Source organism: Microtus ochrogaster, chromosome 16 (assembly GCF_000317375.1).
Source record: "Microtus ochrogaster isolate Prairie Vole_2 chromosome 16, MicOch1.0, whole genome shotgun sequence".
In the NCBI taxonomy this organism is placed as follows: Eukaryota; Metazoa; Chordata; class Mammalia; order Rodentia; family Cricetidae; genus Microtus; species Microtus ochrogaster.
Genome location: NC_022018.1, coordinates 46,388,099 through 46,403,693, shown reverse-complemented (window position 1 = coordinate 46,403,693; position 15,595 = coordinate 46,388,099). Strand labels below are relative to the sequence as shown.

General features: G+C 41.3%; 1 pseudogene; it reads left to right on the top strand.

Annotated features, from left to right (window-relative positions):
- Nucleotides 1–4,660: 4,660 nt before the first annotated feature.
- On the top strand, nucleotides 4,661–5,224 carry LOC101988064 (annotated as a pseudogene).
- The last annotated feature ends 10,371 nt before the right edge of the window (nucleotides 5,225–15,595 follow it).

Genomic DNA, 15,595 nt, shown 5'->3' with positions numbered 1-15,595 from the left:
CAGGTGGATCTCTGTGAGTTCGAGACCAGCCTGGTCTACAGAGCTAGTTCCAGGACAGGCTCCAAAGCCACAGACAAACCCTGTCTCGAAAAACCAAAAAAAAAAAAAAAAAAAAAAGTTATAAAAAAAAGATTCAGAAAGACTGAGGAGGCTGGCTGCCAGAACAAAGTGAAGCGGTAGAGAGCTGAGTGTGGAAAGGAGACCCCAGGGTCTGAAGGAGTCCTCTTTATGAAAACTACCCCCTTTCTGCTCCTTATGACGGTGTATGGCATGGAAGATGGACTCCCTGCTTATGGGATTCTAAATGTGTTTGACTTCTGCTGCTACATTCCTGTGCTAGGGCTGATAACAATCTTTCCATACTAGAAGACTTGAAACTCACTTCCCCACATTTCTGGAAACTAATGTTGGGGACAAAGTTTGTCTGTCTGTCTTTCTCTCCCTCTCTCCCCTCCCACCTCTCTTCTTGGCTAGTAGATGCCCATCTTCTCCCTGTGCCCCCATAGCCTCTCTCCTCTCATGAGGACATCAGTCATACTGGATTGACTGTCTGGCATTATTTTAGCATGTGTGTTTCTGTAGACACTGCCTCCAGATAAGTCCTGGTACTGAGAGTCAGGACTTCACTGTACAAACTGGGCCCAAATTCTCTACTATAACGACTATTTTCTTCCCTCTGAGCTGTGGTGAAGGTTTTTTGGGACTACTAAAATAAGTGTGAGCTATCTGTATTGTGCACCAAGTCAGTGCCATCTCAGGAGTTATCTTTTGCTAATAGGTTAGCTAGCTTCTCTTGTAGAATTAGTCAATTTGCTAGAGTAGAATTTGGAAATAATGAGTAAGAAAAGCAAAAGAGAAAACAAGACCATACATTTCAGCAATGAAGTATTTCTAACTGTAAAAAGTTCTTCCTTGCATATTGGTTTTAATCTTGTGACACATTTTCCAAAAGCAAGTGACATTGCAGCACAAGACAGTGCCACAGATTCTCAAGGACGTGGCAACCACAGTGGGTAGAAGGCCAGGTGCCAATATTCTCACGGGTTTCAGATCCTAGTAAGTTTGATTTGGTTAGAATATCAGGTGATAAAAGCGAAAGTGTGGAGGTTGAAGTGCTCATTGAGACAGGTGAGAATCTTTCCTCGCTTGGAGATTGCTCGATAGCAGGGTTACCTTCTACACAACTTTAATAATCAACACTGGCAAGTCTTAACGGAGTCTCCCCTTCACAACCTGCCTAGTTCACTCTACAATTCTCCACTCAGATTTTGCTTTTCTTGGTCAGTAAAAGAGAGCATACATAATCAGTAGAGGGTATGTGATCTGTTGGAAATTTCTCCTGCAAGTAAATGCAGGACTTCATGGAAGAGCAACGTCCCACTTAACTGATATTACCTAACCCCTATTAGAATGTTTTCCTTTGTTGCCATTCTCTTTCACCCAGGGGCTTAAAACCCTCTTAAGTCATTTTAGTAACTGAAACCGTCTAACGAGGACAAAGAGAAAAGAAATGGAAAATGACGTGCTCATTATCCACCTCACTTGTTCAGGACTAACCCAGATGCTGAACCTCTCCGAGCTCTCCACCCAACCTACTCCTTGTGTGACCAGCCGTGTCCTGAAAAGATGTGCCTCGCTAGTATTTTCGTCAAACACATTGGAGAGATTTCAACAGTCCGCTCAGGGGCATCATCTCCAACATGTGTGTACAAAGAAGCCAACATTGACTAATGAGGTGAAATTTACCGGCTCACTGCACTGAGTTGCACAACCAAGACCTCGCCCTGCCACCCCAAGTCTCTCCCAGTAATTTCTGATCTCCCCTTAGTGGGTCTCACCTGTGTGAGCTGGAATCCTACTTGCTTGTCCCACATGATACCCACTGCTGCCTGCTCCTGTGGGAGTTTTGATTTCCAACCACTGAGCCCATCTCTGCCTCCAATGCAGACCGGAAGGTGCCCAACTTGTACTGTATGAGCCCTACTTATAAGTGTGCAGAATGTTCCCTGCTCCATACCTGCTATGGCTCTTCACTGTCACCAAGGTTTCAGAGAACTGGGCATCTGCCTCTCTGTCTCTTAATGCCTCCTTATTCTTCCTTGCATCTTCAGTTCTTGTGGTGGAGCTGAGCTCTTCCTAGTCCATGGGACAGGCTGGAAGTGAGACACATGGAATCTACTGCAACCCCAAATATTCCAGAGCAACTTCTTCCTCAAGGTCCTCCATTGCCCTGCAGATTGGCATGCATACAGGCCAGAAGGCTACTTCTCCACCGCCCTTTCATCATCCTCATGCCAATCATTTAACATTGGCCTTCTTGAAACCCAAGAGTGCACCTTGTTTTCTGTCTTTTGCCACAATCAGAGCCGAGGAATTGAAGTAAGGCATTTCATGATTTCTAGAGAGTAGAATGAACTTGTGTTCACCTGTATTTTCTAAGCCAGTGGAATGGGGACCATGCCGTTTCCTGGATTAGAAAATCATAACCAGTATTTGTCCCTAAACCCCAGTCATCTCACTTGTGCATCCCAGGACCAAGTAAGTCATCCTAGCGTTGAAATGCCGTCCTTGTCATGCTTGGGTGAGCACCCACCACTGCCTCACCTTCATCAAAACCTTTTTTCCAAAGGGTCTTCTACAAGATACTTAGGCCAAAGAGGAACTTACGAAGGAGGTTACCTTGCCTTCAGCTGTTGAAGGACTTATGAGCTCAGCTAGCAGCGAGTGAGTCAGGGGTTACTATAGCAATGGCAAAAATACTCTTTTCAGCTTCTCTGCTCCATGTCAGACTGGAGAGAGGCAGTAAAAGGCATGCGGCACAGAATACAAACCTATCTCATTTCTTTAATGTTAAAGTTTTCTCATCATCCAAAGAGACAAAAATCTTGGGAGAAAAGGCAAGGAGTTCTACCAGGAATCGTTTAGAAATGGAAGTGAATGGAGGTCAAACATCCGCAGATGCTGAGTTTTCTGATAAGTTTTTCTTGTCAGTTTGGCACAAACCAGAATCACCTAGAAAGAGACCACCACAGTTGGGGATTTCCCTCCATCACCTTGGCTTGTGGCATGTCTGTGGGTCATTTTTTTTTAATTATAGGTAATTGATGTAGGAGGGCCTAGCCCACTGTGGTGATGTCATCTCTGGACAGGTGATCCTGGTTATGTAAGAATACAGGTAACTAGGCAACAAAGAAGACCCTAAGAGAGACATACATGGATCTGCATAGGAAGGTGAAGAAGACAAGATCTCCTGAGTAAATTGAAAGTGTGGAGGGCACAGGAGAGGGTAGAAGGGAAGAGGGGAGTAGGGAGGGAGTAGAGAAAAATGTATAGCTCAATAAAACCAATAAAAAATAAGAATGCTGGCTGAGCATGAGCCATCAAGGCAAGGAAATCATGGTGGCAGATATATGAGGCTTAATTTGAGGGTACAGCACACACAAGCAGGGAAATCATGGTGGCAGACATGCGAGGTCACCCCTGCATCTTCAGTCAGAAAGCAGAGGCAGATGACTGAGGGTGCTCAGCTCACTTCCTGCATTTTACAGAGCATAAAACCCCAGCCCGTGCAAAGGTACTGCTTATATTTTGGGTGGATCTTGCCTCCTTGCTTCACTTACATCTTTCTGGAAATCCCCTCGTAGACACACCCAGATGAGTGTTTCCATGGCCAAGTTGTCAAAGATCCTCACAGATTCTGGAGGGTTCCAACAAACACTTCCCCTTAAGGAGGTGCTGGCTGCTGTGGTCAGACACCTCATTTCAGCTCATCCATTCTCTGGTTTGATATGAAACAATTTCCTAGTATCCCAGCAAGTAACAGAACCTGGAAAGGTCAGTGATTCCTTCCATCAACAGCAATCTACAGGCCACATGCTACCTACCCAGCATCCATACCAGCACTGAGGATACAGTCACGGGTAGCATTGGTGTTCCTGTTTGGAATGGCTGACTTATGTCACGTTGACATAAAACTGTTTAGCACAGCTAGCTTTCCTGCATAGCAGATGGTGCTGCCTCTTGTGCTCTGGGCTCTCTTACGGGTCAATTTGATCTAGGAAATCCCCCACTTGGTGCTTTCCTTTCAAGTAGTTTCAGGCTGTGTCAAAGTGACAATTAAATTTGATAAAACACCCTCTGTTCTCCCCTTCTAACATCATTCCCTTGCCTTTGTAACTTTTCCCTGATAGTCGAGTCTACTTTCATTCCCCCTTTCTTGCCTACCCTTTGAAATTTTATTAAATTGTCACATTTACTCTTAAGCAGTTTTTAACTGCAGAGATGAATCTACATAATTTTTTCATGATTTTATGGTCTAAGGTCATTTAAGGCATAGTAACTGACATTAATTGGTTTACAGTGCATTCCCATATCTGGTTTGGTTTGGCGATGTTCCTGTTACATTGGTTTACTTTCCCTTTGCTGAGTGACAATGGGGCTGAGTCTCCCCTTAAGCACTGTTCACTAGGAAACTCCTAAGTAAGTCAGAAAAGACATTCACTCCCACAAATGCACAAATCACAGCACAGAGCAGGCACAGAAGAGCTACCCCTCAGAGATTCATGAGCTCGGTGGATTGTGATTGCCAAGCTGTCTCCATTGCTTGGTCCCAATCCCCTCAACATTCTCCCTGCACCAGCCTACCTCACCTCTTGGCACCATGACCACTACCGCCACCTTCAAGGGTGTGGACCCCAACAGCAGGAACAGCTTCCAGGTTTTATGGTCTCCAGGTAGTGGGCCCAATTTTTCATTAGGCTTTGATGAACCAACAGAACACCCTGTATAAAAGAACAAAATGGCCTCTAATGTCTCTGGGACACTTCAATAAAATCCTCCATCTTAGACCAAGACAGCAGGTGCCAAGTACAGTGGTGACAGAAAAGATTCGGAGTTGCCTGGAACACCGAGAAGTATCTCATGTGAAACAAGCTCTGGAGACTTCTTAGACCCCACGGGAGAAAGTGAGATGCATGAAAATATGGACACAAACTTCCAAGCCAACCTGGGGCAGATGAAGAGAAGCCTGTGTTCACTGGCTTTGTGTCCAGCCCTGTGGACCTGGCCCCAGTGCCATCCAGGAGAAACCCTCCTGGCAGCAAGTCCAACCTTGTTTTAAGTTAGCTTCTTCTGTTGGAATTCTGTCCTTCTGTTTGTTGTTTCCATGCTTGTGAACTGCACAACCGTGAGCCTAACTGTATATCTTTCAGATTTGTTTTATTAAAAGAGAAGTATGGAAGGAAAGAAGGAGGGAAGGAAGGAAGGAAGGAAGGAAGGGAGGGAGGGAGGGAGGGAAAAAGGGAGGGAAAGAGGAAGGGAAAGGAAAGAGAGGAGAGGAGAGGAGAGGAGAGGAGAGGAGAGGAGAGGAGAGGAGAGAAGAAAAACTATCCATGACAAAGAAGGGCAGTGTGGTGACCCATTCGACAAAATGTAACTCCCCAATGTTGAGTCCAAAGGCAAGGAGCTGTATGAAGAATTGAAACCATACTTGTAAGATTATAGCTGACAAGATGGCTCAATGGATAAAGGTACTTGATGCCAAGCCTAATAATAAAATTAAATTAAATTAAAAATAAAATAAATATTCAGGGACTTTTTTTTACTATCACTAGCATAAAAAAGGAAGGAGTTTGCTTCAGTATTTAGACATGAATAAGGGCTTTCTCAGTAAGACTGTGCTAGTTCAAGAAATAAGAAGAATAATTCACAAATGAGATCTTGCAGAAATATTTTTGTTTCTGTATGGCAAAGGAAAACATCATTCCAATGAAAAGGCCACACACAGCAGGGAAAAAATCTTCACCAACTTTACTAACAAAATATTAGTCTATAAAACAAGCCAAAACCCAGAGCCCGAAATGCCTTCACCCTCACAGCTGGCTGTAAACTTGTGCAAGCACAGTGAGAATTAGTACTGAGTTTCTTAAAAAAAAAAACTATAAATAGATATGCTTCATGATTCAGCCACACCACTTGATGTAGGACGTCCTTCTGTATGCTGTGAATATGTGTTTCTCTCATTGGTTGATGAATAAAGCTGTTTCAGCCTATGGCAGGATAGGATATAACTAGGCAAGAAATCCAAGCAGAGATGGAGAGGGAAAGAAGTCAGGAGGAGAGAGATGCCAGCGAGCTGCCCACAGTACAGGATGCCAGAACATCTAAGGTAAAGCCATGGCCACATGGTGATATACAGACTATTAGAAATGGGTTGATTTACAAGTGAGAGCTATCTAGTACTAGCCTAAGCCACTGGTCAAACAATTATAATTAATATTAAGCCTCTGAATGGTTATCTTGTAAGGGGCTGCTCGGACCAGCGGGCAGAGAGATCAGTGGGAGCCAGCAAGATGAAGAAAAGTCTCCATTTACAATCACTCCTAAGAATTTACCCAAAGGCCTCCAAGTTCGCATACCACATGAACACCTTCACACCCATCTTAAATATACATATCTTTCGCTTACCAATTTAACAATTAATTAAGAATACAGACTTACAAATTGATAGTGAATGTGCAAACAAGAAATTAGATAGAAATTAGATAAAATTAGAAAAAAAAAGCGTACATAGGTATTAAAGTTTTTCAAGGTGAAACCATAACTCACTCACAGCATGGAAAACTAATTTCACTGACAGCCAAACAGGAATTAAAATATTCTTTTCCTATTATCATTAGCATTTGATATAAGTCTGGAAAAGTACTGACAAAGATACACAGAAGAACGAACCATTTTACTTCCGTTGTTGTTATTTATTCGGGTTAATAGGATATAGACTTCTGTCTATAACCCATCATTGTTGGAAGCTTTTGCTTTTAGAATAAATGGAATTCAAAGTGACTGTTTTAGTTCACAAAGGTATTATTACAAAAATCAGTACATGCACTAATGTATACCTGAAGATATCCCTCACTAGCTCAGAATTAAGTATAATAAAGGGTTCTTTATTTAGGGGTAGACTCACAGATCACAGTCCTCTGCATGAACAGAGAACAGGAACTGAATCCAGCGCTGAGAGCAGGCAAGCTTTACAGCTGAATTTATAGTATAGTACCTGAGATAAAGCTCCCGTGCCTAAAAGCTGAATATTTATGTCCTGAAGAGGTCAATTTGGATGCCAAGATTTTGGTGAAATTATTGTTACATCTGTACCTCTACCAGGCCTTCATTGACAATGTCATTTATTTGTGTTTTTCATTTTGGCCTTTGTTAGTTTATAGAAGTTTGCCAAAATACTCGCTTTACAGTTTCCCCTGAATTTTTTTCTCTCTTCTATAGTTGTAATATTATTCAAAGCAGTATGGTTCCTTACAGCAGGCATTAGATTCTTTAATTTTTCTGGGAAGGAGTTTTCTCTAACATGGCAGGAAATGACTGAACAGGATTTGGCATAGGGGCCTGCAAAGGATTACCTTGAATATTTCTTGTTGACCTACATTTATTAGTAAAATGCTTGTCTTTGCCACACCTTTTGTATAATCCAGAAGACAGAGGTGTTCTGAATGGATTATTCTTAGAAAAAAACATTTCTAGGAATGCCCTGTTAACAATCCATTTTAAAGTGACCTTATTTTCCACAATTGAAACATCTGACACTTTGATTTGTCTTCAAACCTATGGAAATCACCTCTCCTATCCAAATATCATCATGGGCATGAGATTCAATATTAATTGTATCTTTAATCTATTTATCCAAAGGTTCTGACCTTGACTTTAATGGCCTAATTATTCTTTTGCTTTGAGAATTAGCATTTTCAAAACCCAGAGATTCAAATATTATTTGTCTAGTTTCTGAATTTAGTATCATCCTATTTACTGCTGATGTCAATCTTTGTAAGAAATCCATGAAGGTATCTTTTGGGTCCTGTATGACTTTAGTAAATAATTCTAAATTATTTACTTCTTTAATTCTGTCCCAAGCATTCAAAGCTGATGCATGGCATAAAGACAGGATGTGACTATCATATAGGGATTGCCTTTCTATAGTAGTATAATCTCCTTCTCCAAGAATTTGATCTTGAGAGACTTCCATACCTCTGTTTTACTCCATTGTTCAATAGTCTTAGCCTCTTCTCTGAATTAGGCCCTCCAAGATAATGTGGACCAGGCTCTAAAACAGCTTTAACCAACTCTATCCAGTCTTTAGGGATAATTGGTTCTCCATTAAATTCCTCTGTCTGGATTTTATTATTTTTCTAAAATTTGCATCTTAGCACACAGATTAACCAACTTTTTAAGTGATAAAACGAAAATGATAAAGCTGGTAATGTTTACAGTTGACATTACATAAATTCCATCTGAATTAGTTATCCTCTCATTGAACAGTTCCATTTTCACATTGTCCATCATATAATCTAATCATTCAGAGACCTAATTCCCTCCGTTGTAATGGTGTTTCCTATTTTTTTTAGTGTGGGCAAAACTTTTAAATAATTCCTCCCTTTAAGAGTTCCCAGTTGTCTGACCAAATTTGCCAATGAAGAAGATGAAGTTGTGAGACTTATTGGTGCTGTGTAGAACAGTAAAAGCCTGACTGGATTTCAAGTTTGGCAGCAGCCCAAGAAGGGGCTCAGGGAGAGTTTGCCAGGAGAGAAGAAAGAAAAACCTAGCTGGTAGGATGGTGACTCTGGCTGCATGTAGCTCTGGCCTATACTGTTGGTTGTTAAGTCACAAGCAGATGACTTTTTCATGAATTCATACTCCAAACATTGGGTGCCAGGTGTAGCATGAATAATAAAAATCCAGAGACAGATACTGGGATTCAAGCTGAAGCAGAAAAGCAAAATCGCCAGCCACCAGCTCTTACCTCTACCTCAGACCAAAACAAGTGATGCTGCCTTCACGAATCCTGAGACTGAGCTTGAGCCTGAGCCTGAGAGCTATCTCCTCCCATCTTATATTTCTCTCTAGCACTAAAATTAAAGGTGTGCACCAACACCACCCAATCTCTATGGCTACCTAATGTAGCTGCTGGGATTAAAGGTGTCTGCCACCACTGCCTGGCCTGTAAGGCTGACTAGTGTGGTTGCTTTGCCCTCTGATTTTTTCAGAGAAGCTTTATTTATTAAAACACAAATAATATACCACTATAAAAGACAATGAGAACATGAGAGCAAGTAACTTCTTCGAGATTTCCCTCCAAGGGAAACACATCCATGTCACAGTAGCAATTGGGAAATGACTATTTGGTGTGTTTGGGTTTCTATAACAAAACTACCACTGAGTAAGTGGCTTACAAGCAACAAAATAGTTACTTCTCACAGTTCTGGACACTTCTAGGTTGAAGATCACGGCACTAACATGTGTGGAAGAACCATCTTATTGCAACTTTACATGGAGGGAGGAGTGGGAGGTCCCTGGGCTTTCTTCAGTTGAACCCAGTTCATTTATGAGGGCTCTACCACCTTCCAAAGTCTTCATCTTGTAAAATCATCATGCTGTGAGCTAATATTTTAATGCACAGATTTAGGAGGGATATAAACATTCCGTGCATGTCAAGGGTTAAGGATGAATTTTCAAATTGGGTATTTTGGCTTTCAAGCCAGGCTTTCAGTGATTAAAGAGAGAATGAAAACAGACTTTGCTCACCCAGAGGGCTGGTCGTGGGTGAAAATCTGAGGTGCCCAAAGCTTGTTTGGCATCTTGTAACCTCTTTCAGTTCACTTTTCCATCATAATCCTGGAAGGTAGGAGCTGTCTCTATAGCTGAGGAAAATATGATGTATTTAGGCTTTATAACTTGTTGGGACACACACTATCTTTATGTCCATCAACACTGCCACCAACGCCCTCTCCTGAATGAATACACACAAGCAAATGCTGCATCGTTTGGAGGGTGCATTTAAATGTGCTGCACCTACCTCTGGAATTCTCTTTTCATCTGGCATTGAACTTTTATAGCCAATTATCCTTGCATTCTCGGCCAGGTAAATGGTTTCTGCCAAAGGTGTGGAATGCCTTGCGCCTGAAGGGGAATTCATATTTCCAAGTCATTCCTAGAGAGATAAGAGAAAGTAACTCTCAGAGCCCTGGGTTCAAATACCAAGGGCATGTCTTCATCGGAACCTGTGTAGGGCCAGCTGCAACCGTGATTTCAACTTCACATCACAACGAACGAGGCTGCAGAGTTAAATGGAAGCCACAGCATTCCGCCAAATTCTTTTAAAATACTTATTTATTAGTAATTTGTGTGGTGAGATATTGTGACATGTGCTAGGGATCATGGATGTAGATGTGAAGGGACAGCTTAAAGGGTTCAATTCTGTCCTTTTACTGTGTGGGCCTTAGGGATCAAACTCAGGTCACTGGACTTATGAGCAAGTGTCTTAACCCAGTGAGCTCTCCCATTGGCCTTACAACTTGCTGTTTTCACAACCTTCAAAGTGACTAAATTGAAACAATATCTCTAATGTTAGAATGGCACAGTACTCTGGTGTATTTGTTGAGATCAAGAAATTCTCCAAATAGTTATTTTAAATTCTGCCCACAACAGAGTTTCCTAAATAACCATACCTACCATCCAGTGTTTTCACCTTTTAGGCACAGGGCTTCCATCACTCACACACCCCTCTTTCAACCTCAGATTCCCATCTATCCTAGAAGAAACCAGCACTGCTAACTGCTTCTTCGACATCAGATGGCATGAAGCACAGGAATCTTCTGGCAGCTTCTTCATAATTGGCACACATCAAATGAATTCCTTATGTTGAAAATTGCACGACAAAATAAATCAATATATGATGGTATTGAGTTAAAGATAGCATTCTACCTAAAGTTGGTTTTGGAAGAAGCAGTGTTTACATCAGAAAACATTTAAAATATACTAGTTTTATTAGACACAAAATGGTTAGCACAAAACCTATCTAAATTTGGAGACCTGAGGGGCGGAGCTCAGTTGGTAAGTTTGCTTGACTGGCATGCATGAAGGCCTGGGTTCAACCCCAGCAGCACATACACTGGGTGGGCATGGAGGCACAATCTGGTAATGCCAATCAGGACGCAGAGGGAGGAGCATCAGAAGCCCAAGGTCATCTCTGACCATATAGTGAGTTTGAGGCTAGCTTAGGAGAGAGACCCTGTCTCAAAAACAAACAAGACTATAAAAAAAACCCTCCAAATTTATCTGAATTTTGCATGTGTATACTGATGCCTAAACATTCTTGTATCATTTATATCCTCATATGTAGAGTAGAAGTGTGTATACATGGACAGAGCACATGAGTGGAGAAAAGCACGGAGACAGATCTAGTAAATAACCTGTTTCTGTGTATAGAGTCTTCAGATGTGTAGCTCTGTTTGAAAGTTTCTCAATGTCATTTCAACTCATTATATACACATGTATGTATATCTGTTGTTGGGAAAAGGATTTAAAGTGCTGCACTTTGGCACTGAAATAAACTGAGTAGCACCACCAACATAATAAAACCCTGAAATGTTTCAAATGCGAGCTAACAAAACTCTAGACTCCCACCAGTTGGTCGGTATTCAAAAGTGCCCTGGCATCATGCTCTCAAGAAACAACCAGCCATGCTGTTGGCACTGATGCCACGGTTCATCCCTGTATCCATTGTATTGTGAGCTCATGAACTAAAAGTGAGTATTACATTGTTTCATTTGTTTTTTGTTTATTCTTTTTGTGTGCATTGGTTTGTTTTTTAGTACTGGGACAGAACCAGGGCTTCTGGTTATGCCTCGCAAGCGCCCTCTTACTGGTCTAGATCTCCAGCCCTCTTGACTTTGTACTTTGAGACAAGCTCTCAATAAGTTTCCCAGTCTGGTCTTGAACTCATTCTTTGCTCAGTCAGGCCTTGACAGTATGATTCTCTGAACTCAGTCACCTGAGGAAGATTTTACACTCTTTATTTTTATGATTTTGATATTTGCATATGTAATTTATTTCAGTTGATTCTCCCTTGTCCACAAATCTCTCTCATTTTCCTGTCCCTCATTCCCCCTGTGTATTTTCCCTCTGATGCCTCCAGTATTCTCCCTTTCACTGGGATAGCTCACAGGTTCTATTGCCTTTGCCACAGCCTCTCTGAACTACTTATTCCTTATCATGGGCCCTGTTCTAGTTTTCTGGATTTCATCCAAGATACCCTGTGTCGTCTTAACTAGTTTAGGCTTCAAACTTCTTTAGCAACCTCTCATGGTAGTTTAAGCTACAACCAACCTGAATTTTGCAGTTGCCCATAACGTGGAGATCAATACAAATACCCACACATAACATATTACAGATAGGAATAGATTAGATTGCATCTCCATGATTGTAAAAGGAGTATTCTCATATTGGTACAGAAAGTGAGGAGTGGATATTAAATTCCTGAATCAATCAAAATAGAATTAACCCCAAACAAGCAGACATGATTCTTTTCAATGAGCAACAGTTGGCTCCAAGCTGTAGGTAGAAAAACATGCCCTCCATGAGAGATTATCTGTAATTTATTAAGAATGCTAAGATGTTTCCATTGATTCCTCCACTAAAATGTCAGGAGAAAACAGAGTGTATGTACTAACGATTAAATAAATGTTCTTAATGCTCAACTCGAATAACAATCAACTTTCCAGATCTGTCACTCTGACAGATTTGTCTATTCAAAGCAAAATTTCCCCAACAAACTGCCCAAGGAAAGAAAACTGTATGCCAGTACGCCAACAGCTCACAACAACTTTATAGGGGAACTAAAACAGGACAGGGGCTGATTAATAAATCAAATATAAAGGTCTCTTGGAGAATGCCAGCATCATAAAAAGGAAGTATTTACATCAAACTATCTTCCAGGTAGGATTTTGCCATAGAAATTCTAAGACAGGATCTGTAGCACGCCACCGTGTATTATAACTTTAGGCTTGGTCACACTGCTGCTTACCACATGAATGCATGATGAAAGAGATAAATCAGTTGCAAATCAATCACGTACATGGGCGGTCATTCAGGGAGATATGCTTTAAAGGTTCCAGGAAACGTATTTAAAAGGACACACACAGAGACTTGGGACACAGAGAAAAATAAAGCAAGTCCCTTCTCCCAGGAAGCTCACAGGGGGATGTTCAGACAGTTGTGCAAGTAAGTACTTTCAATCTAGACTGAAGACTCTCAGGGCAGTAATGCAGAGGAATGTGTGATTATGGAACCTGGGGGCAGAACCAGTTGAGGGGTGATCCTAGACAAATCACCTGCAGTGGCTCAGGAGGTCTGGAGCTCCAGTTGACCATCCGCAGGTGAGCAAGTGTGGGTTGAAATAGCAAAGCACTGGAAGGGGTTAATGGACTTCTAGTGTAGGAGTTGAGAATGGCATGGACCTGAGAGATTTGAAATGTATCTGATTTGGAAATCTATGACAGAGTCAAATGTACATTTACTTGAACAATAACACAGTGGAGTTCAAGTGCTTTCTTGGGGAATAATGTAAATCTGTCAGTCATTGACTAGGCACCCTGGGGTAGATGGGAATGAGTTGAGTCACAGAGTTTGTGTTCCATCTTTGTAGTGATGCATAGATCCTTCTATATTTGTGTCCTATATTTGTGGATTAAACCAGCTTTGGATGCAAATATCCAGAAAAATGCAATACCAAACCATACAGACTTCTTTTATTGTTATTGCTGCCTCCATGACAGTTATCATGCTAGGTATCATCATCTGAAGACAATTTACAATGACAGGAAGGTGTGCATAGATGACATGCACATGCAATCCATTTTATATATGTGACTTGAACATCTGGATTCCGAGGGACAGTTGCATACTGTGTGTTCACTGTGTGGGCTCATGAGACTTTATGTCCATTATTTTTAGATAAGGATGGCCGAAGGATCTGGGACAATACTTTATCCTTTAAAAGGAGGTTATCTGAATCATAATGGCATTCCAAATTAGACTGATGCAAAATTTAACAAAATAATCATGTATGCCAGGCTGATACCCATACAGCAGACAAGAGAATGTATGTGCCTTCTGCTACGGCCTCAGCTAGCAGGTCAAATTCTACAAGAGGGCAGGTAACTGGCTTCAGGGGAGGATTTGAAATCAAGAGTGGGAAAAGGCAACTGAGTGAGAGTCTGGTTGGTTGGTTGGTTGGTTGGTTGGTTGGTTGGTTTTGAGGGTTTTGTTGCTGTTTTGATTTGTTTGAGATTTTTTGCTAAAAGTCTGGTCTGTGCACTGCCTGACCACTTCTTTCTACTCAAAACCATGAGACAAGATAGATAAAAGAGACAAATAGCCCTCGCAGCCGCTGAGAGCTGTCAATAGAGCCACAGGAGGACACCAGTATGCAGCCTTTGTGGCCCTGAGGCAGGGCTGCTCTGTATAGATTCTAAAGATGCGCGCATTGACCAGCTAGGATCTTCTCAGTAGGACCAGGACCAAAGAACCAACTCAGAATAATCTAAATAAATCCAGAGAGAATCGGGAATGTGATGAGTGACATCTTTAGTTCTAAGGCCTCAGGGTAAATCCCTCAAGGGTTGTAAGGTTAAAGGGTCCTCCAAGGCCTTTCCTTAGGCTACAGCAAAGGAGCAGCTTCTCATGCAGGGTGAAACTATTGGAATCAGATCACAGTAAACAACACCAAACTGGCAAACAGGTGCCTAGGCGACAACATAGCTTTTGGGGGATGAAGTGGGTTGGCCCAAACAAACTGAAACCATCAGAGTTTTATTCCATTTAAAAGATGCAGCAGGTTCAGATATCAAAGGATAAAAAGGAGAAAAGTGCTCACAAAAGTGACAAGGCCACATGGAGCAGGGTCATCGAGGAAGAGATCAGTGTTGCAGACAGAAGGGCTCCTTCCTTCATGGGTTTGGAATGAAGGAGACACAGGCTGAGAGGAAGGATGTGACAGGAAGAATACAGTATGTCATGGAGAATTAGTGTCACTTATATACACATATGAACACATGACAAGATACAGCATGGAGAATTAGCGTCACTTATATACACATATGAACACATGACAAGATACATCATGGAGAATTAGCGTCACTTATATAATATATGAACACATGACAAGACATATAACGGAGAATTAGTGTCACTTATATACATATATGAACACATGACAAGACACATCATGGAGAATTAGTGTCACTTATATAATATATGAACACATGACAAGACATACCACGGAGAATTAGCGTCACTTATATACACATATGAACACATGACAAGATACAGCATGGAGAATTAGCGTTACTTATATACACATATGAACACATGACAAGAAACAGAATGGAGAATTAGTTGTGCTTTTATACATATATGAACACATGACAAGACACATCATGGAGAATTAGTGTCACTTATATACATATATGAATACATGACAAGACATATAACGGAGAATTAGTGTCACTTATATACATATATGAACACATGACAAGACACATCATGGAGAATTAGCGTCACTTATATACATATATGAACACATGACAAGATATAGCATGGAGAATTAGCGTCACTTATATACACATATGAACACATGACAAGATACAGAATGGAGAATTAGCATCACTTATATACACATATGAACACATGACAAGACACATCATGGAGAATTAGCGTCACTTATATACACATATGAACACATGACAAGATA